General features: G+C 40.9%; 1 long non-coding RNA gene across 3 annotated transcripts; it reads left to right on the forward strand.

The window, feature by feature from the left end:
- Positions 1–2,747: 2,747 nt before the first annotated feature.
- LOC134336699 (uncharacterized) lies at positions 2,748–23,275 on the forward strand. 3 transcript variants are annotated; one of them, XR_010015855.1, is made up of 3 exons: positions 2,748–2,826; positions 22,906–23,051; positions 23,150–23,275. It is a non-coding gene; the product is annotated as an uncharacterized LOC134336699 (long non-coding RNA). The 3 variants fall into 3 exon arrangements; XR_010015854.1 differs by lacking the exon at positions 2,748–2,826 and adding an exon at positions 3,689–3,894; XR_010015859.1 differs by lacking the exon at positions 2,748–2,826 and adding an exon at positions 21,338–21,453.
- The last annotated feature ends 4,279 nt before the right edge of the window (positions 23,276–27,554 follow it).

Here is a 27,554-nt window from a genome sequence, read left to right on the forward strand (position 1 = left end):
AACCAGACCCCTTCCCTACATCACAATGGTGTTTTTGTAAAGATGACCAATCAGCTGATTGATAATTATGTAAAGGCCAAGCATTTGGAGAACACACCACAATTGAACAGCGCACTGATGATGTCTCTTTGTATGGTGATGAAACATTTGCTAATGAATTGCCAACATTGGAGACCAACTCAATTGGATAATCATATGTTATATATAACTGAATATGGCAGCAAATAAAATTGTTGATATGATGGTTCAAGGCTTTTACACCATGCAAATGATATTTTCTACCACTGCTTATATCACATTATTCAATTCCAAAAAACTCCAGAGACTAATTTATTTACCACAGTACTATTTCATACTTTAAACAACCTTTGTTGGCTTTCTTTGTTTATCTCTTATACCTTACTAACTTAATCTTGACTTAAGGATTCTGGAAATCTAGAATTTTCCAGGTAGCATTTTATAAGATGACATTTGTACTCAACAAAACATTTTCCATATTTTATGTAAAACATAAACATTAAAACATTTGAGCATTTCTAATAGCATTCATAAGAAATTATAAAAATGTTAAAGCTTGGGAATAAAAGGATTCCCTTTATAAGTTTGACTGGGTGCAGTCGCCTGTCATGTAGAGTTTGGGTGAATGAGAGTTTAATGATATGCAATTTTAGATATAAAATAAAGATATGGTAGAAATTGAACAAATGTATGTCAAAGAACTTAAACGTAGTCACTCCAGCAATGTGGCATTTAATAATGAGTACGAATGAGAATGTTATAGAGGAAAATTTCCTCCATTCACCATTCAAGGCAAAAGGAAAACATGCATATATGTGGAGAAAGAAGTATTGAGTTCTGTCAATGAAGCACAAAGCAGATGCAGGGGTGTGAGCAATGATCAGAATGAGATCCATTATCAAGCAAGGGCTAGGCACAGTAATACGTTGTTTGTACAGACCTGCATAGTTTCGCATTTGGAACAATTTATCAGGCTGCGCCTAGCCTCGGACGAAAGGCAAGATGCAAAGTACACTATGTTTAGAGTGGCTGGTGCTAAATGTACTGCTTTATCTTTGTTTACACTTTGGCATAGTCTATAATGACAGTGACAAAAAAGCAAATCTGCTTTAGAGTGAAACTTATAATATAAAGAAAACCCAAGGAGCAGCAGTAACGTGAAGTAGATTACCTCCAGCAAAAAATGCATATTTATTTGCAAGGCAGAATGCTTAAACGATTCACATGTTAAAGCTGTTAACTGTTAGTGCGGATTGAATGCCTATGACAATGTTAGTACACCACATGACTCTCCTTCCCAATACAGTCATGGTCTGAACACATAAAAAAGGTAGACAGGGAACAGAATGTCCTGATTAAAGACACGCGACATAGTCAAATTGATTGCTTTGTGGTTATACAAATGTAGATAATATTATGAATTTCAGAAGGAGTTGGAGAGCAGGGCCTGGCAGAAATTCTTGTCGCATTGCTACCATCATTGGGATGGCTCTCTATTCTTTGAAATCCTCAAATTACAGATAAGGAAAGCCTGTTTGAGGAGGACAAACTGCTCTTTTCGAGATTTTGGATTCAGGCTAACCATCAGATTTGCAGAGTAACTGCAAGTATCAGGTAATTGCTACCTTCAAAAAGAGCCCAAAACACAGGGAAATCCTATTTTTTTTGTGTGGCGATAGGCATAGGGAGCTTGTTTCTCCATGGAATAAATGAAAACTCAGTCAGCATAACTACTGTTTTGGCTCTGTCCTTCCTTTGGGAGATTGAATCTCATATCAGATTTATGTTCAACTTCAACTTCTCCCACCTTGAGCAAACCTTACCAAGGAAAGAACTTTTGTGCTGAATACTTCCATGGTTACTGAAGAATCTTAATGTCGACCAGCCATCAAAGTGGCCTCCTGTCATGTCAGTCAGGTGATTTGATAGCTCAGTTCATCATCAACTTCCAGAAAACTATTCAGAGGAATAGTTGGGATGGGGAATGTAACTCCAACTTTCTTACATGAAAGAAGCAAACTCTCTGATTGGAAGGTAATGGGAATTATGAGATTCATGAAATGAAAGTAAATCAGTATGAAAAATAGGACAAATTTGAGCTTGCACGAAGTCCCTACAGCAATTTTTTAACAATTAGCTTCCAAGGGATTTTGATTAATAAAGCAAAATGAAGACAAGATTAAACTTGCCAATTTAGTTCCCCAAGGGGAGAAGATTGAGCAAGCTTTTAAAAAATATTATAAAAAAACTATCTTAATGTGCATAATGTGTGTTAGTACTGTTAATGAAACAAGATGACTAGTATTCTAAGAGAGCAGGCTGTTGAGGAATTAGAATTCTCTAGCAGAGTAGAAAAGGGGAACTGATGGAAATAATATATCTGAATTATCCAAAGCAATTGATAAAAGATAAATGTGACTACATAAAACAGAGCTAATTGCATTCAGAAGAACATAGATGGATGATTTTTAAAAAAGATAATGATTAGCTTCATTTGTCACATGTACTTTAAAACATTGAAACACACAATTGTTTGCATTGTTTGCAGTAACGCAAGACCAATGCAATGCAAGCATGTGCTGGGGACAGCCCATAAGTGTTGCAATTCATCCAGTACCAATGAAGCACGCCCATAACTTACTAACCTTAACCTGTACATCCTTGGAACGTGGGAGGAAAGAAACCCACATGCTACCACACATTAATGGGAAATCTTGCCTGACAAATCTTTTAGAGTTCTTCAAGGAAGTAACAAGCAGGGTGGACAAAGGAGAGGCAGTGGATATCATTTACTTGGATTTTCAGAAGGTATTTGTTAAAGTGCCACACATAAGGCTGCTTAACAAGATAAAATCCTATGACGTTACAGGAAAGATACTGGCATGGATAGTGGAATGGCTGACAGCAAGAGGGTAGCAAGTGGGAATAAAGATGGCTTTTTCTGGTTGACTGCCAGTGACTAGTGGTGTTCCTCAGGGGTCAGTATTAGGACCACTATTTTTCACATTGTTTGTCAACGGATAATGGAATTGATGGCTTTGTGGCAAAGTTTGTGGATGATACAAAAATAGGTGGATGGGGTAGGGTAATGCTGAGGAAGCAATGCGATTGCAGCAGGGCTTAGATAAATTGGAAGAATGGACAAAAAAGTGGCAGATAGAATATAATGTTGGTAAATATATGATAATACATTTTTGTAAAAGGAACAATAGTGTGGACTACTATCTAAATCGCGAAAAGGTTCAAACATCAGAGGTACAGAGGGACTTTGGAATCTTGGTGCAAGACTCCCAGAAGGTTAATTTACAAGCTGAGTCTGTGATAAAGAAGGCAAATGCAATGTTGCCATTTATTTCAAGGGGAATAGAATATAAAAGCAAGGAGATAATGCTGAGCCTTTATAAGACGCTAGTCAGGCCGCACTTGGTACATTGTCAACAGTTTTGGGCCCCATATCTCGGAAAGAGTGTGTTGTCATTGAAAAGAGTCCAGAGATGGTTCACAAGGATGATTCCAGGAATGAAGGGGTTAACATATGAGGAGCGTTTGGCAGCTTTGGATCTGTACTCACTGGAATTTAGAAGAATGTGGGAGGATCTTATTGAAACCTACAGAATTTTGAAAGGAATGGATAGCGCAGATATGGAGAGGATGTTTCTTATGGCAGGGGTATCCAGAACTAGAGGGCACAGCCTCAAAATTGAGGGACGACCTTTTAGAACAGAGATAAAGAGGATTTTTTTTTTTATCCAGAGAGTAGTAAATCTGTAGAATGTTCTGCTACAGACTGTGGTGGACGCCAAGTCCGTGGGTATACTTAAGGTGGAAGTTGGTCGTTTCTTGATCAGTCAGGACATCAAAGGATATGGTGAGAAGGTAGGTGTATGGGGTTGAGTGGAATCCAGGATCAGCCATGATGGAATGGAAGAGCAGACTCGATGGGCTGAATGGCCTAATTCTGCTCCTACGTCTTATGGTCTTATGGTTTTATGCTCATGGGGAGAATGCATTCAAACTCCTTAGACAGCAGTGAGAACTGAACCCTAATCCCTGGCTTTGTAAAGTATGTGCTAATTGCTTTTAAAATCATAGAAGAACAGAGTGTCAATCAACAAATCACTTACAAATTTGATGAATGTGGGGAGGAGAGTTTGTTACAAGGGTAAATATAAGCCCCTCATATTCATGTTTTGATGATACAGATGTCCTCTGCTTTTCAAACGTTCGCTTTATGAAACCTCACTGTTATGAAAGACCTACATTAGTACCCTGTTTTCGCTAACAGAAGGTGTTTTCACTGTTACGAAAAAAATCAGCGCGCGATAAAAGGCTGCATGCGCCCCGAGCAGCCGCTCTTCCCCGGATTCTGAACGGCATTACTTTAACACGTGCCTGTGAGCAGCTGTTTGCAAGATGACTTCTGAGGTATTGGAAAAGCCTGAAAGAACTCGTAGGGGTGTTACACTTAGCATAAAACTGGACATAATTAAGCGTTTTGATCGTGGTGAACGAAGTAAGGACAACATGAATTTGGCTTGTGGAAGCTGATGAAGATGATGTTGAAGAGGTTTTGGCATCCCATGACCAAGAACTGATCGATCAAGAGCTGATGCAATTGGAAGAGGAAAGGATAACAATCGAAACCGAATGCAGTAGTGAAATGAACGTGAAGCAACTGCGTGAGATTTTCGCTGCAATGATAAAGTACGACTTTAATTTTGTAAGGGGACATAGGTTTAGGGGATATTTGCAGGATGGTTTGAGTGCTTACAAAGAACTGTATGATAGAAAAATGCGCGAGGCTCAGTAGTCAAGCAAGCCTTCCGCATCAGCCACAGCAGACAACGAACCTCGACCTTTGACATTGAGGCAGGCAGACATAGCAGAAGATGAGCTGCCTGCTCTAATGGAAACAGGCGACGATGAGATGACACCCCAGTGTCCCACCACCCCAACCCCCAGGCCACGGACAGATACCGATGCGCGGAGAATGCAGCGGTAGCCGGGAGGCACCCAGCACATCTTTAAGAAAAAAGCCGAAATAAACATGCTAATTAATTAGGTGCCGCTGGACACGTAAGTGTCGGCCCAGATCAGAGGTGATGCAATCAGCACTGATCTGGGCCAACAATTACGTGTTGGGTGGCAGGTAATTAATTAGCATGTTTATTTCGGCTTTTTTCTTAAAGATGTGCTGTGTGCCTCCCGGCTACCGCTGGACCCCTGCGTGCCTCACAGCAATGTATCGGTCGGTGGCCTGGAGGGTGGGGGCCACTGCACCACCCCAACCTGTGACAGCTCAGTCTAACACACCATCATCAGTGTGCTCAGTGCTGTCCCAATTCCAGTAAGTGATACTACACTGCACATACATTATTTCTACTTTATATAGGTTGTGTATTTTTACATGTTATTTGGTATGATTTGGCAGCTTCATAGCTTAAAAGTTACTGGAGAGAATGTTTTTGCCAGCCGCGCTTGCGTGAGATTTTCTGCCGAGAGCGCTTGCGTGAGATTTTCGCTTTGGAGAACAGTGCCGGCAATGATTGTGGAAAAGTATTTCTACTTTATATAGGCTGTGTATTTATCATATCATTCCTGCTTTTACTATATGTTACTGTTATTTTAGGTTTTATGTGTTATTTGGCATGATTTGGTAGGTTACTTTTGGGTCTGCAAACGCTCACAAAACTTTCCCATATAAATAAATGGTAATTGCTTCTTCGCTTTATGACATTTCGGCTTACGAACAGTTTCATGGGAACGCTTTACCTTTGGATGGCGGGGGAAACCTGTAATTAAAATTAAATCATATTTTCAGATATTGGGAAGGTGGACAGTGAGTAGGATAAATGTGTATGGTCAGCTTATGTAAATAGATAAGAAGTTAACAATGGAGTATAACATGGAGAAATGTGAAGTTAGATTGCCTGGTAGAAAGAATATAAAAATACTTCTAATTGGGAGAAAAGTGGTTAAGCTGGTTAACAAAGAGATCATATTGTGCAGTCATATGTGGCAATGAAAATAAACATGCAGTTATAGAAAGCAGCTACAAAAACAGTTGGCTTTTATTATAAGATACAATGGATTTCAGTTGTGAGGAAGTTTTACTTTGTGTGTCTTCATTCAGTTTTAGTCTTCGTACCTAATAGAGGATATACTTGTTTTGGAGTCAGTGTAGTGTGATTGATAGAAACATACAGTACATTATGCACTCCAGAAACAGGCCACTAAGCAGATCTGTGTTAGCCACCAAACCTCCATCTACATTAATCCCATTTACTGGAACTTAATCTATGGCTACCTGCCTCTTGGTGATTGAATTCTCGTTAAGTGTGTGAATTTCTACCTCCACTGTCGCATCAATCAGTACGTTCCCGAACGCAGGCAGCCCTTCCAAAAAAAATCCTTCCTCAGATTCTCTCCTGACCTCTTACCCTTTACCTTAAATTTGATATTTAAAGTTTTTATTATCTACTTTTCTACCCTTCCTCATAACTTTGTATACAAAAGAAATGCCCATGAAAAGATACTAAGTAATAAAGGTACGGAGTCATTCAGGTTTGGGGAAAAAAAAGAGATGATCTCATTGAGGAATATTGAGAAATAATAATACGGAGAGAAATCAATGGAATAAATGCTGATTGTCTGTTCCAATTAGCCAGAGAGATTGGAGTGAGGGAACTCTTCCTTTGGACAAGGGCTAGCTTTTAGGAATAAGCTGACAGGAAATTTCCTTGCATGGAGAGCTGTTAATCTTCAGAATTCTCCATCTCTAGGGTGATGGATAATCAGATACTCAATCCAAGATTGATAGATTTGTGGAATCACTTGGAATCACCTGCATTGGCTAGGTCTGTGGAGAAGGCACAGGATCAAAAATGGTCTTATTTAGTACAGAGCAGGCCTAAGGGTTGGATATCCTATTTCTGTTTCTATTTCATTTATTCTTGTTCTAAAGTACAGCTTGATATTCACCAAGAGAAAATATAACATCTGTTATCAAATTATTTGTGAAGAATTCACAGACAGAGCTCCACAGCACGTGGAAAAACGCAGGAATAACGTTCTTACTTCAGCAGTGGGCTCTGTTTTGTCAAATAGTTGTTGACCTGAAATATGAACATTATTTCCCTTCCACAGGTGCAACCTGATCTGATAAGTGGTTCCAGACATTTTATTTAACACCGCACACAAGTTCTTTTTCAGAACATTTAATTGAGGAACTCAGTGGGAAAGACCTAATAATGGTAGAGATAGAAATTCATTCTTGGATTAGAGGAGCAAAGGATATCATGTGGTAGTATTTGTTTCAAAAATTTGGTCCATTGAGTATACTCTATGTAATAGGTGTTTGGATACTAAGGGTCAAAGCAGAAATATGGATGAAGTAGAAAATCCTAAACATTAGAGTTTCTGCAGATGGTGGAGATTCAAAGCAACACACACAGAATTCTGGAGGAGCTCAGCAGGTCAGGCAGCATCTATGGAAAGGAATAAACAGTTAGTGTTTCAGTAATGGTTTTATTGGAAAAGTGTTCTGGCATTCTGTTCCCCCCCGACCCCCCACCACCTCCATCCTGCACCTGCAACTCTAGTTTAAACTCCCACATGCAGCACGAGCAAACCTTCCCACCAGGATATTAGTCCCTCTCCAGTTCAGATGCAAGCTATCCCTTCTGTACCTGGAAAAGAGCTCAATGATCCCAAAATATGAAGCCCTCCCTTCTGAGCCATCTCCTTAGCCACGTATTAAACTGTATGATCTTCCTATTTTTGGCCTCACTAGCATATGGCATGAGTAGCAATCTTGAGATCATAACCTTGCAGGCCTTGTCTTTTAAGTTAGCACCTAACCCCCTGAACTCACTTTGCTGGACTTCATCACCCTTCCTATCCATGTCATTAGTTCCATGACCTCTGGCTGCTTACCCTCCCACTTAAGAATGATGTGGACATGATCCAGGATGTCCCTGACCCTGGCACCGGGGAAGCAACATACCATCTGGGAATCTGGAAAATGCTGGGAGATGAATACACGGAGCAAAGAGTTGAAAACAGCTACTTCTAAAGTTTTTGCTCAAGTCATAGTGAGAAAAACCCATTGTGACTTTGCCCCATTTTTCTGAATTCATGGGCTAGAATAGGTTGGGAAATGGAACATTTAAACAAATTAGATGTCAAAGACTGGGATTTGCTGGGAACTGAAAAAATGGAATGAAATCCATTGACTCATCTCCAATTCAGCAGTCTGGTATAGATACCATGAAATTAATGATGGGTGTGGACGGTAACCACAAATCTTTTTGCTTATTCTTTCTTTACTACATATTTTGTGTTACTATCACATCTCCATTGAGGCTCTACTATTTGACAAATGTACTAATTTTCCCTAAGTAATCAACATGTCCAGTTGAGGTTCAATATCAGCTTAAGGTAGTCAAGTAAGAATGGTTAACGTTCTCATATGGAAGATACTTAGATGTTTCTTTCTTTGTCACACATGGTAGTGCAGTAGTTTGCGTAACACTGTTACAGTACCAGTGACCCGAGTGCATTCCCACTGCTGTCTGTAAGGAGTTTGTATGTTCTCCCTGAGACCATGTGGGTTTTCTCTCAGTGCTCCCTTTTCCAAATGCATTCTAAAGAAGTGTGGGTGAGTAAATGAATTAGTCACATGGGTGTATTGGAATGGCAAAGGGTCATTGGGTTGGAAGGGCGTATTACTGAATTATAAGAAATATATGTATGTATGTCCAACCCTGGGGACTGAAAGAAATACAGCCCTCATTCTGTTGGATTTCTGTCTCTGACAATGCTTATTAAGAAATGGGTCTAATGAAAATATGTGAAACAATGAAAAAAAGCCATTATTTTCTATTTAGTAACAGATCAATGTTGTGACTGTCAGGAAGAGAATAATAAGACAAATAATACATTTAAAGGGGGAGAGTGAGGGCTCCACTCAAAATGTTCCTAATGAAAAAGTATTTCCAGACCTTGACCTACAAATGTAGTGTATGAATTAGCAATAGTAGGAAACTTATAACACATATAAGGAGATCAATATTGCAGAAAGCCCCAGAAGGTGTTGCTCTGAACAAAAATGGAAATGAGATAGATAAAAAAGTTAGCAGAAGTGAGCAGAACAACTGAAGCAGGCCTTAATAGACCATAACAATCATCTAATATATTAATACTGGTGCATGACGATTTCTAGACCAGTAACATTTATTACAACACTTAGCCACCTGTCCCCTTAAGGCAAGGAAGCATGTGTCTCATTTTTTAGCTGTATGGAAATTAACAGTAAGAGCATACAACAATTTCTATAGTCATAATATATTTGTTGGAATAGTGCAAGACTAAGGGATTTACACCTTGCATGTGTTTAGGACATGGTATATGTGGATATGATGTTGGTGCAGTGTTTAATTAGCAGGCTAGTGAGTGAGAGACCGAGACCAAAAATCCAGATATTCAAGTTTAATTTCTCTCTATGTTTCATTATAGGAGCCCCATTCAACCTATCAAATTTATGCTGGCTCTCAGAATATTCCCACCATAGAAACAGAAAAAATCTACAGAGCAACGCAGGCCCTTCGGCCCACAATGCTGTGCCAACATGTACTTACTTTAAAAATTACTTAGGGTTACCCATAGCCCTCTATTTTTCTAAGCACCATGCACCTATCCAGGAGTCTCTTAAAAGACCCTATCAGATCTGCCTCCACCACTGTTGCCGGCAACCCATTCCAGGCACCCACCACTCTCTGTGTAAAAAAACTTACCCTGACATCTCCTCTGTACCTACTTCCAAGCACCTTAAAACTGTGCCCTCTGATGTTAGCCATTTCAGCCCTGGGAAAAAGCCTCTGACTATCCACACATTCAATGCCTCTCATCATCTTACACAACTCTATCAGGTCACCTCTCATCCTCCGCTGCTCCAAGGAGAAAAGGCCAAGTTCACTCAACCTATTCTCATAAGGCATGCTCCCCAATCCAGGCAACATCCTTGTAAATCTCCTCTGCACCCTTTCTATAGTTTCCACATCCTTCCTGTAGTGAGGTGACCAGAACTGAGCACAGTACCCAAGAGTTACTTTCGGGGAGATATTGCAGGTAGCTTGACAGTCTGTAGGAGTGTTAGGGGCTGAATTTGCCAGGTGCTACAGGGCTGCAGTGTTGGTCTGGCAGATGCCTAGGTTGAACTTTGCCGATACCTCAGCACCTGTTCCATATCCACTGCCACCTGCACTAGAGGTTAGTTACAGTAACCATTAGCCCAAAGCTAGCATAATTTGGCATGTGGAAACAAACTGGAGCCCTTCAGAACATGAAAAATGCAAGCAAACATGAGAACCGAACCCAGGTCACTGGCTGTGAGGCTGTGACACTACTTGTGATGCTCAGCTACACATGACAGTCATGGAACTTAGGTTCGGACACTATATATATTCTTTTTATTTTTTGTATTACAAACAAACATACAAAAAAATACAGCAAAAACCATGACCTTAAAATCTAATTAAATATTGAGCAGCAAAATGGAGAAAAATATAAAGGCAAAAGTAAACATACACAGCAGAGGTGCACTGCACCAAAAAACCTCAGTCCTCACCCTGTAAGAAAGGGCCCCATATCCTTTCAGAGATGTCCCCTCTGTCCTCATTACATAGTCTCAGTCTCTCCAAATGTAAAGTATTTGCTAGTTCTCTCAGCCACAAATCATATGTAGGCATAGAGTCCATTTCCCACATTTGCAGGATTAACTTCTTAGCAATCACCATTCCAAACAATACAGTCGTTTTTTCATACTTATTGGCTGAAGATAGGGAACTTGTTGCTCCAAGGATGGCTATGAGTGGGTCTGGTTCCCACCGCTTCCCAAAAGCCTCAGAGAAACAGTGAAAAATACTTTTCCAGTATGCATAAAGCTTACAACATGGCCTGAACAAATGTGACAAATTACTGTTCACAGATTTACATCTATTACAAACTGGTGAAACATCAGGGTAGAAACTGTGCAACTTTTCTTTGGAATTATGGAGTCTATGTATTGTTTTAACCTGTATAAGTCTGTGTCTGACGTTGTCTGAACAATCATGTATACTCTTTAAACACTTATCCCAGACCTCCTCTGTCAGTTCTATACCCAATTCATCCACCCATGCCTGTTTAAGACCTGCAGTATTCACCCGAGCTCCATTATAATAAAAATAGGATACCGCTCTACGAGCAACAGATCAAATTTATTTATTGCCTCCAGGGACTCATGTTTCTCTAAAACTTTGAAGTTAGGTATATATTTCCTAACATAATCTCAAATTTGTAAAAATATTAAAAAATTAGATGCAGGGATATTGTAAACTGCTTGTAACTGTGCAAATGAGGCAAAGTTTCCTTTAATATATAGGTCACCTACACTACAGATGCCTTTCTGTTTCCAGGTGGAAAAAACAGTATCATTCAGGCCAGGCAAAAAGGAATGATTGTCACAAATCGGAGTGTCAATATAAGATTTTGGGGCCTTAATGTGTAGTTGAATCTGCTTCGAAATTCTTATAGTGTTGCCAACCACAAAGCTGTTACTAAAATGTGACTTATTAACTGCAGTGGGGCTATTAAGGAGAACTGGTAAGGAAGTCTTCATACAAAGCACTCACTCTATGAGTAACCATGCTGGGCGCGAGTCTGAGGTAGAGGGTGGGCCTTTTTCCCACCATGCAAGAATGGATAGGTGGGCAGCGCAGTAATACATTTTAACGTTCAGTAGGGCAAAACCACCTGCTTCCTTGGGCTTTGACAAGTGTTTTTTAGTAATTCTAATGGCTTTATAATTCCAAATGAAGGGTATAATAATTGAATCCAATTGCTTAAAATATGACAGAGGAATAAAACATGGAATTGACTGGAAAAGATGAAGAAATCGTGGCAGTACAATCATCTTGATTGCGTTAACCCTCCCCACCAAAGAAACTGGAAGGGTTTTCCAAAAGTCAATATTGCGTTTAACCTGCTCAACTTTGTTTCGCCAATTCACTTGCAAAAGGTCATCTGAGTTTTTTGTAATAGTCACACCTAGGTAGGAAAAATTATCATAAGTTATTTTAAAGGGAATGGACTGTAAATACACTGTATTAACCACTGCAGTGACTGGCATTAGTTCACACTTATCCCAATTAATAGAGAAACATGAGAAACTACCAAAATTATTAATTAGAGTCACAAGGGCGGGTATTGATGCTTGTGGGCTGGAGATATATAAAAGGATATCGTCAGCATGTAACGAAAGGTGATGTTTATGCCCATGCATGTCAATGGGAGATTCAGACACTGAAATGGAATTTGGAAGAACATCACGCAGTAGTTTTAGTAATGATGAACAGAGAAGGTAAATGAAAATGTCTAGTCCACAGTTCCTACACAGCAGGAAATCTACCATCCTTGCTTGGTCTGCCCTACATATGGCCGCAAACCCCCTCCAAATGATTGACTTTTCAAAGGGCTCCCAAGGACGATTTGGCTCTGCATGAGTGTACTGTGAGTGATACAAGCCTCATATGCATGAGTAAAAATGATGAACGTAAACTCCCGGCATGTGTTGGACACCACAGGATGCCACAATGCAGGAGCAGGCTGCTCTGCAGATAGCACATCAGACTCATGCTCAGATAACAAAATGTTTCCTACAGAGACACTACATTCTATGCCAATTAAACCAGTAACTGGGTTACTCCGAGCATCAGCATCTGGGTCAGACCAGATATTTTATACATTTCCTTCAATCAGCCTATCTAATGTGGAGGCTTTTACTCGTTCCCTTCCCACCCAGAATATCATTGATATCTTTCTTTCCAGAGACACCCAGCTGCATCATCTCCATTGATGAAAATGATTGTATAGTAGTTACCTCATACGTCAGACATGCCTTTAACTTCCATGTGTGGACTTCCTTGCTTCATGTCTCATTAGCCCCAGCTCTCACAATTCATTTTCCTGTAGAATATTTTTAGATTCTCTTTTATATTTGCTGTCAATCTTTTTCCAATGCCCTATCTTGGTCTTTCTTACTTCTCTTATTTCCTTTTTTGTTTTGCTCTGAACTTCCATAATCAGCCTTGCTTTCACTTGCGGCAATAACCTGACATTGGTCAATTAGTCTTTTACCTGCTCAATTTCACTTTTTTTTTTGGTCATTCAGGAATATCACCTTTAATTTCCCTATCCTTCTACTTCATACCCTTTCTAGATTTATTCTCAACATCATATTTCAGGTTTTGTCACTGAAACTTGTTCTATTTGACCTTGGTTCATTACCCAGAACCTGACCTAGCAATGCTCATTCCCCTTGTACAGTACTGTGGTTACTGTCTATGTATAGATAGTCTGTAACTTTTGCATGTCTCTGGAATTTGGTCTTCAACATCCTTCCCTTAAGTTTGCAGCTTAAAAAGTGATTACAGCTGTGTAATCTTACTTCTAAATGGGTAGTTTCTGGTCTTGATCCTTACAGGTCAACCTTGCTCTTCAGTAGTGCAGTATTCATGTGAATCAGTACTGCTGCTTTCCAGAATACCATGTATACAGGAATATTAGATCCCATCCCTGGCCTTCTTCTAACCAGGTTTCATTTACTGCCACAACATTGTGATTCCACACGGTTAATTACAAGTACAGTGTCCCACTCTTGTTTAAGACACTTGTGGTATTCACAGGCAATGTAAGTCAATCTTTATCCTTGTTTGCTCTTTTAGGCATGTTCTGCCTAAAACATTTTCTTTATTTGTTCTAGTTCTATTTACCTCTGCCACTCTTATTTGCATCTTATTCCTTCTTCTTCCTGTGCGTAACACCCTACTGAATTAGTTTAAACTTTCCACAGTGCATGAGTGAACCTTCCCACAAGGATGTTGTCCCCAGTTCTGTTGAGGTAAAATTGATCAAGCCTACTGTGTGCATACATCTATTGATGCTTCTGGACACACCTTCAGTCATGTTTCTGGAATCATCGGGTGTTTCGGGTCTTTCAACATCATACGACCTCCTCCAGGTGACCCAGCCGGGGCTGATCAGACCCCAGCTTGTGTCCAGATGGCTAGCTGCTTATGACTCCATGGCTCCCCTCTTTTGAGCCACAGCCATCTTGAGGCCCTCTCTGCCGCATCGGTGGTACTGCGGATGGCTCTCCTCTTTTTCTCTCTCCCTCGATGCCCAAAATGCTGAAGGCTCTAACTAAAGAATGGGCTATGAATCCCCTACAACCAACCTCCACTGGGAGACATCTTGCTCTTCACACAATAATTGTTGTCATGGCTTGCAGCTTCCCATCAACCCCTCCCTTCACCGTTGCCTCCAGAATTTGGTTAACATCTTCATCAAACTGCTTCCACAGTGAAGTTATGTTAGCTGCAGGCCATTTGATTCGCCTCCTGTTAGACTTCATGCTAGAGGGATTAGTTTGCAACACTTGGAGGTTCTGGGCACTATGGGGTGACTCCGGGCCTGGCCCCTCCTTCGTCTCACCAGGTTGGACACCTGCGCGTTGTGCCGCTCCTGCTCCCGCCAAACACTTCATCCTCGCTTGGTGGATCTTCAAGCCACGATCGTTCTTGCTGAGAACACTTTATTAATGTTAAAGCTAAGATTTATTTTGTACTGAATGCATCAATTTTTTTTTGTTTTTATTTTTCTCATTGCATTCCTCCTTTGCAGGTTTGCGTTGTGAAATGGCAATGATGATCATTGGCTGAGAAATCGCTGCTTTATGTGATTGTTCCAATATTTTTCATGAACTGCAGACATCTATCTTTTTGACTATTTTATAATGTAGTTCATGATCGTGACTTCATTGTCTGTTATATTACAGACTTCATTATATTCTGCCAGATGCATCTTTCTCAGTGATTATCTTAGTATTTGTGTTCTTTATAAAGGCTGATTCCCAGGCTTAACATAAAATGTAAGGCAGATAGATTATTGTACATTTCTATACCACCTTATTTAGACAACCCTTAGAATGCTGGAGACAGCAGATACTGCATCTCACCTCGATCCTTCAGCCCAGATGAATGGTCTCAAACTGAAATAAAATCTGTCCTCTTCCCTCCAAAGACGCTGTCCGACAGATTGAGTTCCTCCAGCTTTTTGCGTGTTGCTGCAGATTGCAGTGTATTTGGTACTCAGTCCTGGTCTCTACGTTACACCCAAAGTTGCAAAAGAAAGATTGCAAGCATGAAATTAATAACAAATCAGGAAAAATTGAATGAATTAGGCTCTTTACGTGAGGAATAAGTGGCAGAGTGAACAAATAGAGGTTTAATAGGATGGATGTAGAAAAGATATTTCCAGGTGTGGTTATTCCAGATCTAGAGACTATAAATGAAAAATGATCACAAATAAATTCAATAAAGAATTCTGGAGAAACCTTTTAACCCAGAATGATTAGCAAGTGGAACTTGCTGCTGCATGGAATAAATGAGAAGAATGTTTAAGAACAAAATAGACCAGTAGATGAAACAAAAAGGAATGAAAGTCTGTACAGTATTTAAAAACACAAACATGAGGAAATCTGCAGATGCTGGAAATTCAAGCACCTCACACGGAAAATGCTGGTGAACGCAGCAGGCCAGGCAACATCTATAGGAAGAGGTACAGTCGACGTTTCGGGCCAAGACCCTTCGTCAGGACTAATGGAGAGAAGAGGTAGTGAGAGATTTGAAAGTGGGAGGGGGAGGGGAGATCTGAAATGATAGGAGAAGGCTGGAGGGGGAGGGATGGAGCTAAGAGCTGGAATGTTGATTGGACGAGGCTGGAGAAGGGAGAGAATCATGGGACGGGAGGCCTAGGGAGAAAGAAAGGGGGAGGGAATGCTGCTTGGCCTGCTGCGTTTACAGCATTTTTTGTGCGTGTTGCTTGAAAGTCTGTATTACTAGGATGAGATAAATTGGGCTCAGATGAGGCTGAGTTAGAGTGTAAATACCAGGACCTTTCAGAAATCATTGGATCCTGGCATGGTGCCAGAGGTCTGGAAAGTTGCAAACGTCTCTCCACTCTTTAAGAAAGGAGGAAGGCAGCAGAAAGAAAATTATAGACTAGTTAGCCTGACCTCAGTGGTTGGGAAGATGTTGGAGTTAATTGTTAAGGATGAGCATTATGGAGTACTTGGGTGACACAGAACGAGATAAGGCAAAATCAGTTTAGCTTCCTTAAGGGAAAATCTTGCCTGAGGAACCTGTTGGAATTCTTTGAGGAGATTACACATAGGATAGATAAAGGGAATGTAGTGGATGTTGTGTATTTGGACTTTCAGAAGGACTTTGACAAGGTGCTACACATGAGGCTACTTAACAAGTTAAGGGCCCATGGTATTACAGGAAAGTTACTGGCATGATTAGAACATTGGCTGATTGGTAGGAGGCAGCAAGTGGGAATAAAAGGATCCTTTTCTGGTTGGCTGCCAGGGATTAGTGGTGTTCCACAGGGGTCGGTATTGGGACAGTTTCTTTTTATGCTGTGTATCAATAATTTAGATAATGGAATACAGTAGATGGCTTTGTTGCCAAGTTTGCAGATGATACAAAGATTGGTAGAGGGGCAGGTAGTGTTGAGGAAACAGGTAGGCAGAAGGATTTAGACAGATTAGGAGAATGGGCAAGAAAGTGGCAAATGAAATACAATGTTGGAAAATACATGGTCATACACTTGGGTACTAGAAATAAATGTGCAGACTATTCTCTAAACGGGGAGAAAATCCAAAAATCTGAGATGCAAAGGGACAGAGGAGTCCTTGTGCAGAACACCCTAAAGGTTAACTTGCAGGTCAAGTCGGTGGTGAGGAAGGCAAATGCAATGCTAGCATCCTTTTCAAGGGGCTTAGAATAGAAGAGTAGGGATGTGATATTGAGGCTTCATAAGGAACTGGTGAGGACTCACCTTGAGTACTGTGAACAGTTTTGGGCTTTTCATCTAAGAAAAGATGTGCTGACATTGCAGTGGGTTCAGAGGAGATTCACCAGGATGATTCCAGGAATGAAAGGGTTATCATTCAAGGAATGTTTGATAGCTCTGAGTCTGTACTAGCTGGAATTTAGAAGGATGAGGGGGGATCTCATTGAAACCTTTCGAATGTTGAAAGGCCTAGACAGAGTAGATATGGAAAGGATGTTTCCCACGGCGGGGGAGTCTAGGACAAGAAAGCACAGCCTCAGGATAGAGGGCTGACCATTTAAAATAGAGATACAGAGTAATTTCTTTAGCCAGAGGATGGTGAATTTATGGAATTTGTTACCACAGATAGTTGTGGAGGCCAGGTCATTGTGTGTATTTAAGGCAGAGCTTGATCGGTTCTAGATTGGACATGGTATCGGTTCTAGATTGGACATGGTATCAATGGTTATGGGGAGAGGGCTGGGGAGTGGGGCTGAGGAGAGGTAAAAAGGATCAGCTATGATTGAATGGCGGAGCAGACTTAATGGGCCAAATGACCCAATTTTGCTCTTTTGTCTTATGGTCAGTCAGTTGATTTGAGCAGCCTTTTTCTATCATGTAAATTCTACAAAACATAAAATGTGTAGGTCATTCTTTAGAAGGCTATGCATTTTGTGACTGAATGGAAAGGGAAAATCACGTTTTTACTATGGTACATTTGCTAGTATTAGTAAACTAAGCCAAAGGTTAGGTCACCCTGATATTTGTTCTTCAAATTGTCTGTTCGTTTTCAACTCCACCCTGATGACAAAATTGACATCAGAGGATTCACTCTGGAAAATAATAGGCGTTAGCTTTCACTCTACAATTCCATGGCACAGCATGTTGGTACATTGATATATCTCTTAAACCTTTTTTATGTATCAGTGACTCACTGAACATTCATCAGCAAAAGACAGTAAAATGCCTAAAACACACCATCCATATGTTCTTTTACCCAAGAGTGAGATGATTACTATTTGTAGGAAAACTCGCCTCCACACTCTCGCTACATTATTCCAGTTGTTTAAAGTACCATCATAAAGCAATTATTCTGATGTCAATCATTCTACCATAAGCCAAACACAGCCTGTAGAATATAGTGAAAAAGCAAAAAAACTCAGGACAGTTAGAGCTTTGCTTGATCTCAGAGGCAAGTTTGAATATTTCCAATACCTGACATAATGAATTATAATCTCTTCAAGGCAAATTATTATAATAAGGCTGTTATGCTATTAAGTAACTTGATTTTTAAGAAGGTAAGAATAAACATACAGCTTGAAGTAATAGGCATATGGGAGGGGATCTTGAAACAAAGCCATAATTACATTAATCGCAACAGGAAAATTATCCCAATCCATGAATGTGTATTAAGTTCTTCCTACCAATCCTGTTTAGATACTTAGGGGGCTAAATTGGAAGACCAAGTAAATGGGTAGAAAGGTAGTGATAAATTGATTAGAACATAGCCAAAACAAGGTCAATTGCACAGAGTACATGAAAGGTATGTTCCTGTTAGAAGGAAGGATAGGGATGGAAAGATAAGAGAACCTTGGATGTTCAGAGAGGTGATGAAATTAGTCAAGAAATAAAAGGAAAAGTATGTAAAGTTTCAGAAGTTAGGATCAAACAGAGCCCATGAGGAGTGTAAAGAAGCCAAAAAAAAACTAAAGAAATTAGGAAAGCCAAGAGGGGTGCAATGAAGAGTCCTTGGCAAGTTGGATCAAGGTGAATCCCAATGCATTCTATACATACATCAAGAGCAAGAGGATAGCTAGGGAGAGTGTAGGACCATTCAAAGATATGGGAGAAACATTCCTTTTGATGCGGAGAATGCGAGTGAGGTACTTAATAAGTAACTTGCTTCAGTATTTATCAAGGAAAAGGATATGGAGGCCCAGGTAATCAGTGTTGAGTGTATAAATATGTTAGTACGTTTATAGGTCACCGGGGTGGAAATGTTGGGCATCCTAATGAGTATTAAGGTGGATAAGTCCCCAGGGCCTAAAAGGATCTAACTGGTGAGTCTCAGGTCAGTTGTAGAGAAGTTGGTGGAGAAGATTCTTAGGGATAGGATATACGAGGGTTTGAAAACCCGTGGCCTAATCAGACAGAGCCAGCACAGTTTTTTGCATGGCAGGTCGTGCCTTACCAACTTGATTAAGTTTTTTGCCAAGGTGACGTAAGAGATTGTTGAGAGTAGGGCAATGCATGTTGTCTGCATGGATTTTAGGAAGGTGTTTGACAAAGTCCCTAATGGGAGGCTAATCCAAAAGATTAAGATGAATGGGCGTCCCCGATGAATTGACTGGATGAATTGTTTGGATTCAGAACTGGCCTGTGCAAAGAAGACCGAGGGTAGTGGTTGAAGGGACTTATCTGAGCTGGAGGTGTGTAAATAGTGGTGTTCTGCAGGGATCTATGCTGGAATCTCTGCTGTTTTTGATGCATATAAATGACCTGGATGAAAATGTAGTTGGACTGGTCAGTAAGTTTATGATGATACCAAGATTTGTGGAGTTGTGGATAGTGTAGAGACTGGCAAACAATACAGCGTGAATAGGTCAGTTGCAGATATCGGCAGAGAAGTGGCAGTTGGAGTTTAACCCAGATAAATGTGAGGTGTTGCACCTCAGTAGGGCAAATGTAAGGAGACATTTTTCTGTTAAGGGCAAATCCTTAACAGCATTGCCGAGCAGACAGTTCTTGGGATCCAAGTTCATAGCTCCTTGGAAGTGGCTACACAGGTCAGTAGGGTGGTTAAGAAGAGTTATGGAATGCTTGCTTTATTAGTTGAGGCATTGAGTTCTAAAGTCAAGGGGTTATGTTGCAAGTTTATAAAACTTTGGTTAGGCCACATCCGGAGTATTACATACAGTTCTGGTCGCCCCAATATAGGAAAGGTTCTGAGGCTTTCAAGAGAGTGCAGAAGAGGTTTACCAGGATGCTGCCTGGTTTAGAGGGCATGTGCTATCATGAGAGGCTGGATAAACTCGAGTTGTTTTCTCTGGAGTGGTGGAGGCTGAGGTGGGATCTGATAGAGGCTTATAGGATTGTGAGAAGCAGAGATAGAATGCCCAGAGTTTTACAGGGTTGAAATGTCCAATACCAGATGGCCTGCATTAAAGGTGAGAAAGGGGATATGAGATGTAAGTTTTTTACTTAGATGCCTGGAATGCGCTGCCTGGTATAGTGGTAGATGAAAATTCATTAGAAATGTTGAGATAGGCACATGAATGTGAGGACGATGAAGGCATATGGACATTGTGTAGGTAGGAGGGATTAGTGTTTGGGTGACTTTGATTTGCGTTTTAGCTGGTTTGGCACAGCATTGTGGGCCAAATGGCCTGATCCTGTGCTGTACTCATCGACGCTCTATGGAGCTTGCAAATTGTCACAATTTATGCATGTGTCCAGATATCCAGTAGGAATATCACTTTCTAGCATTCTGAATACATGGTTACTTACGTCAGCCAGGAGGCTGATCAAATAAATATTCCACACCAGAAAAGATATCTTGTATTTCTAAGAGGGAAGGCATACTGCATTGCTGACTATTCAAATAATTGGGAATGTTCTGTTGTGAAATTAGCAACCATGATTGACGTGTTGCTGAGTGGGCGTCATGGTTATTTGATTCTGGAAATATTATTTAAGAGAGTGGAACAGGGAACAGCTGTCTAGTATCTTTATAGGAGTAAGAGGAGTTTGGACATGCTCAGCGGCAGGAGCTGTTGTAGCTGCGAAGGTTAATGACTTCAATAAAATTGGACCACGAAACCATGAGACATAGGAACAGAATTAGGTCATTCGGCCCACTGAGTCTGCTCTGCCATGCCATCGTGGCTGACTTATTATCCCTCTCAACCCCATTCTTTTGCCTTCTCCCCATAACCGTTGATGCCCTTACTAATCAAGAACTTATCAACCTTTGATTTAAATATACCCAATGACTTGGGCTCTACAGCCGTCTGTGATAATAAATTCCACAGATTCGCCACCTTCTGGCTGAAGTAATTTCTCCTGATCTCTGTTCTGAAAGGACGCCCCTCTATTCTGAGGCTGTGCCCTCTGGTCCTAGGCGCCCCCACTATAGGAAACATCCTCTCTGCATTCAAGAGCTGTCTGAAGTAAAGGAAGTTCAGTGATCTTGGTCAATGAATTTAGCTTGAAATGCTATATCATATCACTTTAATTTTTGGACTAGGCCACTGCTTTGCCTATTACATCCCCTTACTCACCTACCAATAACTATTATTATTCTGGATTCTGAGCTTTCTACTCACACAAACAGTACCGACAAAGCTGCAGAGTGCATCAGGGTTTACACATGCCAGGTGTGTATCTGCGATAACCAGCTTCCTCAAGTGTTTAATACGACACTAACTGGCTTGACACCCTTCTCTCTTGAAGGAAGTGCTGCATAACCGGGAGCAGCAGGAATGAACTGATCAAGAAGAAGTGAGTTGCCAACTTTTAAACAGACTGCGGTTGTCTTTCTGGGAAGGAACATTGCTGAGTCCATGGTTCCTGGGAGAACTGAAACAATTAAAGATGAAGGCATCTACACACTAACAAAGGTTCATTTTGTGTAGACCTACTCAGCTGTAGGGATCATTCTGTCCATGATTCCCTTGCCCATTTGTCCCTCTCCACTAACTTCTCTTCTGGCCCTTATCCCTGCAAGTGGAAAAAATGATAGACCTGCCCCTTCGACTCTTCCCCCACTTTGATTCAGGGTCCCACAGAGTCCTTGCAGACAAGGCAACACTTCACTTGCAAATCTGTTAAGGTCAGTGCTCCCGATGCAGCCTGCTCTACATTGGTGAAACCTGATGTAGATTGGGGAACCGCTTTGTCGAACACCTTTACTCTTTCTGCAAAAACAGGATTTCCCAGTAGCCATTCATTTTAATTTCAGCTCCCATTCCCATTCTGACATATCAGTCTATGGTCTCCTCCTCTGCCACTACGAGGCCACTCTCAGACTGGAGGAGCAACACCTCATATTACATGTAGGTCGCCTCCGACCTGATGGCATGAACAGTGATTTCTCCAACTTCTGGTAATTTATTCACCCTCCTCCTTTCTTCTTCAATTCCCACTCTGCACAGCCCCCACCTTACCTCTTCTCCTCTCATGCCCATCACCTTCCCCTCCTGCCTCTCCTCTTTCTATTTATCCCATGGTCCACTCTCCTCTCCTATCAGATTCCTTCTTTTCTAGCCCTTTACCTTTACGACCTATCATCTCCCAGCTTTTTATTTCAACCTCCATCCCCCATCCACATGGCCTCATCTATCACCTTCTAGTTTATACTCCTTCCTCTCCTTCACCTTCTTATTCTGGCTTCTTACCCCTTCCTTTCCAGTCCTGATGAAGGGTCTCATCCCAAAACTTCACCTGTTTATTCACTTTCATTGAATTCTGCCTGACCTGTTGAGCTCATCCAGCATTTTGTATGTGTTACACAATGATACTTCTTCTCTTATACCTCTCCGCCCTCGTATTCCACTTCTGGGCTCCGTCTAATGTCAGCCCATCCTTTCTTAGATATGAGGCTCAATGCCTGTTACTTTGGCTGCTGCTGGTTCATACTTAATAGGTCCAGATATGGAAAGACATCCGCCACATCCTGGTGTCTACAGTGACTTCTCAGTAGTGATCAGCTCTAAAGTGGGATGCATCTCCAAATACTCCTGACATGGTCTGACTGGAAAAGACCGAGTTTTCTGTCAAAGCTGTTGTGCTTTTTAAATGGACATTCAATTAAGAATGAATAAAGTTGATGTAAATAATAAGATAATTCTTTAGAGATTAAATTTTTTCATTAAAAATTCATTAATCACCTCAAAATCATTACAAATGTTAACCAAAACTAAAATAATTATCCGAAATTACCATTTTCTACAGGTCAAGAATTCCGACTGAAATGACGAGTACTATGATCATGAGCATAATGTGGGGATACAGATGACCGCCACCCCCCCAACATTACAACCATTTGGGTTAAGGGAACAGGCTCAACAGAATTCACTAATCACCATCTAAAATCTGAGGTAATGAATTAACTTCACTCTCATGGAAGTTATTTGAGAGCAAGATAAAATTATCTACACAAAACTTACCATTCTGAACTTGCTTTCCTTTGTTGCAGAAAAATCAAGATGCTGTCTAGTTTCTACGAGCTCAACCGCTCCGTAAAATGGTGATTGTCTATAAAAGAATTTCAGGGTGTACATTGTATACATTTCTTTGGCATTAAATACACCTATTGAACCTATTGAGCCAATGTGGAATAATTTGACAGAGGAAGTGGTAGGAATGGGTACAATTATATTGTCAAAAATATTTGTATACATACATGGAGAGGAAAGGTTTAAAGCTCAAAAGTCAGGGAGATAATACTATCTCATGTAGGCAACTAGATTGGCATCGACAAGTTAGGCTGAAGGGCCTATTTCTGGACTGTATGATTCCATGAATCTCTGAGCCAGGTTGAACAGGTATGTCCAGCAAGACCATGCACCCGTACTTATGTCTATGTGGAAAAAGATGGAGTAGCAACTAGAACATAAAACAGAGAAGAGTACAGCACAGCACAGGAAAAGGCCTTTCGGCCCACAATGTTGTGCCAAACCAGCTAAAAAGCACATCAAAAACACCTAAATGCTAATCTCTCCTACCTACACCATGTCCATATCCCTCCATTTTCCTTACATCCATATATTTATCCAAACATCTCTTAAAAGCCACTAATGTATTTACCTCTACCTCCATAACAGGCAGTCACCACTCTGAGTAAAAAAACTTGCCCTTTCACCTTCAATGCATGCCATCTGGTATTTGACATTTTAACCCTGGGAAACAGACACTGTCTGTGCACCCTTTCTATGCCCCTTATAATCTTGTAAACCTCTGTCAGATCTTGCCTCAGCCTCCGCCGCTCCACAAAAAACAACCCAAGTTTATCCAGCCTCTCGTGATAGCACGTACCCTCTAAACCAGGCAGCATCGATGTAAACCTCTTCTGCACCCTCTTGAAAGCCTCAACATCTTTCCTATAGTGGGGTGACCAGAACTGTATGCAATACACCAGATGTGGCCTAACCAGATGTGTTGGAATATGGCCAACTGGTTAAGGTGTTCGTCTAGTGACTTGAAGGTCACTAGTTCAAGCCTTGGCCGAAGCAGTGTGTGTGTCCTTGAGCAAGGCACTTAACCACACATTGCTCTGCGATGACACTGGTGCCAAGCTGTATGGGTCCTAATGCCCTTTCCTTGGACAACATCGGTGGTGTGGAGAGGGGAGACTTGCAACATGGGCAACTGCTGGTCTTCCATACAACCTTGCCCAGGCCTGCGCCCTGGAAACCTTCCAAGGCACAAATCCATGGTCTCATGAGACTAACGGATGCCTATAGGCCTAAAGAGACTTTAATAAAGTTGCAACATAACCTCCTTTGAACTCAATGCCCTGTCTAATAAAAGCAAACATTCCATAAGCCTTCTTAACCACCTTATCAACCTGTGTAGCCACTTTCAAGGGGCTATGAACTTGGATCTTAACACCTCTCTGCTCAGCAAAACTGTTAGGATCTTGCCCCTAACAGTGTACTGTCTCCTTGCATTTGTCCTACCAAGGTGCAACACCTCACGTTTATCTGGCTTAAATCTCCATCTGCCATTTCCCAACCTATATCTGCAACTGATCTATATTGCGCTGTATTCTTTGCCAGTCTGCTAGACTATCCACAACTCCACACATCTTGGTATCATCTGCAAATTTTCTAATCACCCATCTACATTTTCATCCAAGTCATTTATATATGCCCTAAACTGCAGAGGTCCCAGCACAGATCCCTGTGGAACTCCACTAATTACAGACCTCCAGCTTGAATAAGACACTTCAATCACTACCCTCTGTCCCCTATGCGCAATCCAGCTCAGAATCCAAACAGCCAATTCACTGCCTACCCATGCATCTTAATCTTCTGGATTGGCCTCCCATTAGGAACTTCGTCAAATGCCTTACTAAAATCCACGCAGGCAACGTCCACTGCCCTACCCTCATCAATCTCTCTCATCACCTTGTCAAAAAACTCAATCAAGTTGGTAAGGCATGACTTGCCATGCATAAAACCATCTGGCTCTCCATTATTAGACCATGGGTTTCCAAATGCTCATATATCCTATCCCCAAGAATCTTCTCCACCAACCTCCCTACAACTGACATGAGACTTACTGGTCTATAGTTCCCAGGATTTCCCCTTGTTTCTTTCCTAAACAGAGGTACAATATTAGCCACTCATCAATTCTCCACAACCTCGCTTGTGCCTAGATTGGACATGAAGACACTGGTCAAGGCTACAGCAATCTAGTCTGTTGCTTTCAATAACCTGGGTTAAATCCCATCTGGCCTTGTGGACTTGTCCACCTTAATATTCATTAGGAGGCCCAACACCTCCTCCTCCTTGACCTATAATTGCCTTAATGTATTTATACACTCACCATTGATCTCCTGGTCTTCCATGGCCCTTTCCTTGGTAAATACTGAGGCAAAGTACTCATTAAGTACCTCACTCACATTCTCTGCATCCAAGCAAATGTTCCCTTCTTTATCATTGAGTAGTGCTACCCTCTCCTAGCTATTCTCTTGCTCTTGAGGTATGTTTAGAATGTCTTAGGATTCTCCTTAATCCTACTTGCCAATGAATTTTCATGGCCCCTCCTGACTTTCCTAATTCCCTTCTTTAGTTCTTGTCTGGCTTCTTGATATGCATCATGTGCTTCATTTGATCCTACCTTCTGAGGCTTTATATACTTTTCTTCTTGACTAAATTCATCACTGCTCTGGACATCCAAGATTCTCTTATCTTTTCATCCCCATCCTTCCTTCTAACAGGAACATACCTTTCCTGTACTCTATGCAATTGATCTTTAAATACCTTCCATATGTCTGATGTGGACTTGCCAGAGAAAAGGTGTTCCCAATTAACACTTCTTAGTTCCTGCCTAATGGCCTCATCATTTGCCCCAGTCCAATTTAAAACTCTCCCACAAGAACTATACCTATCCTTATCAGTAGCAATCCTAAAGTTAAGGAGTTGTGGTCACTGTTTCCTAACTGTTCACCTAATAAAAGGTCAATTACATTGCCAGTCTCATTACCGTGGCACAGTAATTCCTAGATTTACTGAGGGTCCAACTAAACCTGCATTTTATTTCCATCCAAATGTATAAGTCCTGTCAGTTTTCCCTTTGGAGTTGGCAAGAATAGCTAACAAGAATCGGAAAAGTATAAGGTTTAGAACAGGAAGCAGCAGCTATGCAGTCATTGATAGAATCAGCACAGTGATTAAGGAGAGAATGTGAGAGGTTTGGAACAAAGAGAAAGTAACATATTTTTAACATAAGCATGCTGTGGACCTATGCAGGTTCCTATAACAACTTTTTTTTTTCCATTGAGGGCGGTGAATGGAATTCAGCAGAACATTAAGAAATGTAAAAATAATCAGGCAGGTACTGATGATGGATGGGAACTTCCTGATGAAGGAAGAAGCAAGGAATGGGTAGTACAATCTGTTCTGGTGCACAGGTGTAGAAACTTTAAATGGAAACCAGGGGTCAATAAAGTGGCAGAAAGTGTCATCAGTGATCAATGGCGATTACATTTCAGTACAATTGTACTGGAGGTAGATATCCTGAGATTGGAAGGTGCTCTTAATTTATTTCTTACAGGTCCAGTCCCCCAACCTCGTTTTTGCAAGGAACATGAAACAGATATATACCTGTTAGAGATTGTTACTTAATTGACATTTCCTCAGCACTTAATCAGAAAAAAGAAGCTGAAATGTAAAAAAAATCTAGCTATGTTTCAGGAAGTAAACAGTTCTAGAGCAGAAGCTGAAAGGGACAGGATAACTGGTCAGAGAATTGTACATCATGTCAGATCTATCTCTCCCTCTCCCTCTCTTTCTCCCTCTCTCTCTCTCTCTCCCTTTCGCTCCCCCTCTCCCCACCCCTGTCTCTCCTCTCTCTTCCCCCTTCTCTCTGCCTCTCTCTCTCTCTCCCCCTCCCTAACCCCGCTTCGACTCTCCTCTCTTCCCCCTTCTCTCCACCTCTCTCTCTCTTTCTCTCATTCTCTCTCTTCAGCTGAATTTATAAATTAGCTTCTGCTCCGTATGAGGCAATATACCTGGATTTGCCACTTCTCTGCTAATTTTAGTCAACCACTTCCTGGAAAATCTCTAGGATGTTCAGCACTAAATTAAACATGTTCTCAAAGGAGCACAATGAGGCCAAGCATTTAGTATTGGTCATAGAATATAAAGTTTGTAAGCAATTTGATACAGAAGGACAATAAACCTTACTGTACTTAAAAAATAAAAAAAAGGAGAATCAGTTTGCACGAGATAAACATCTCTATCACTGGTGGCTTGTCCAGTCTCTGAATAACAATGGCATCTTTTCAAGCAATAGCAATTTTCTTCTTTCTTTTTACAGAATTTAAGAGACATCCTCATTCATGAGTAATAACTTCCTTCATTACATAGAGATCA

This window comes from Mobula hypostoma, chromosome 2 (genome assembly GCF_963921235.1).
Source record: "Mobula hypostoma chromosome 2, sMobHyp1.1, whole genome shotgun sequence".
Classification (NCBI taxonomy): Eukaryota; Metazoa; Chordata; class Chondrichthyes; order Myliobatiformes; family Myliobatidae; genus Mobula; species Mobula hypostoma.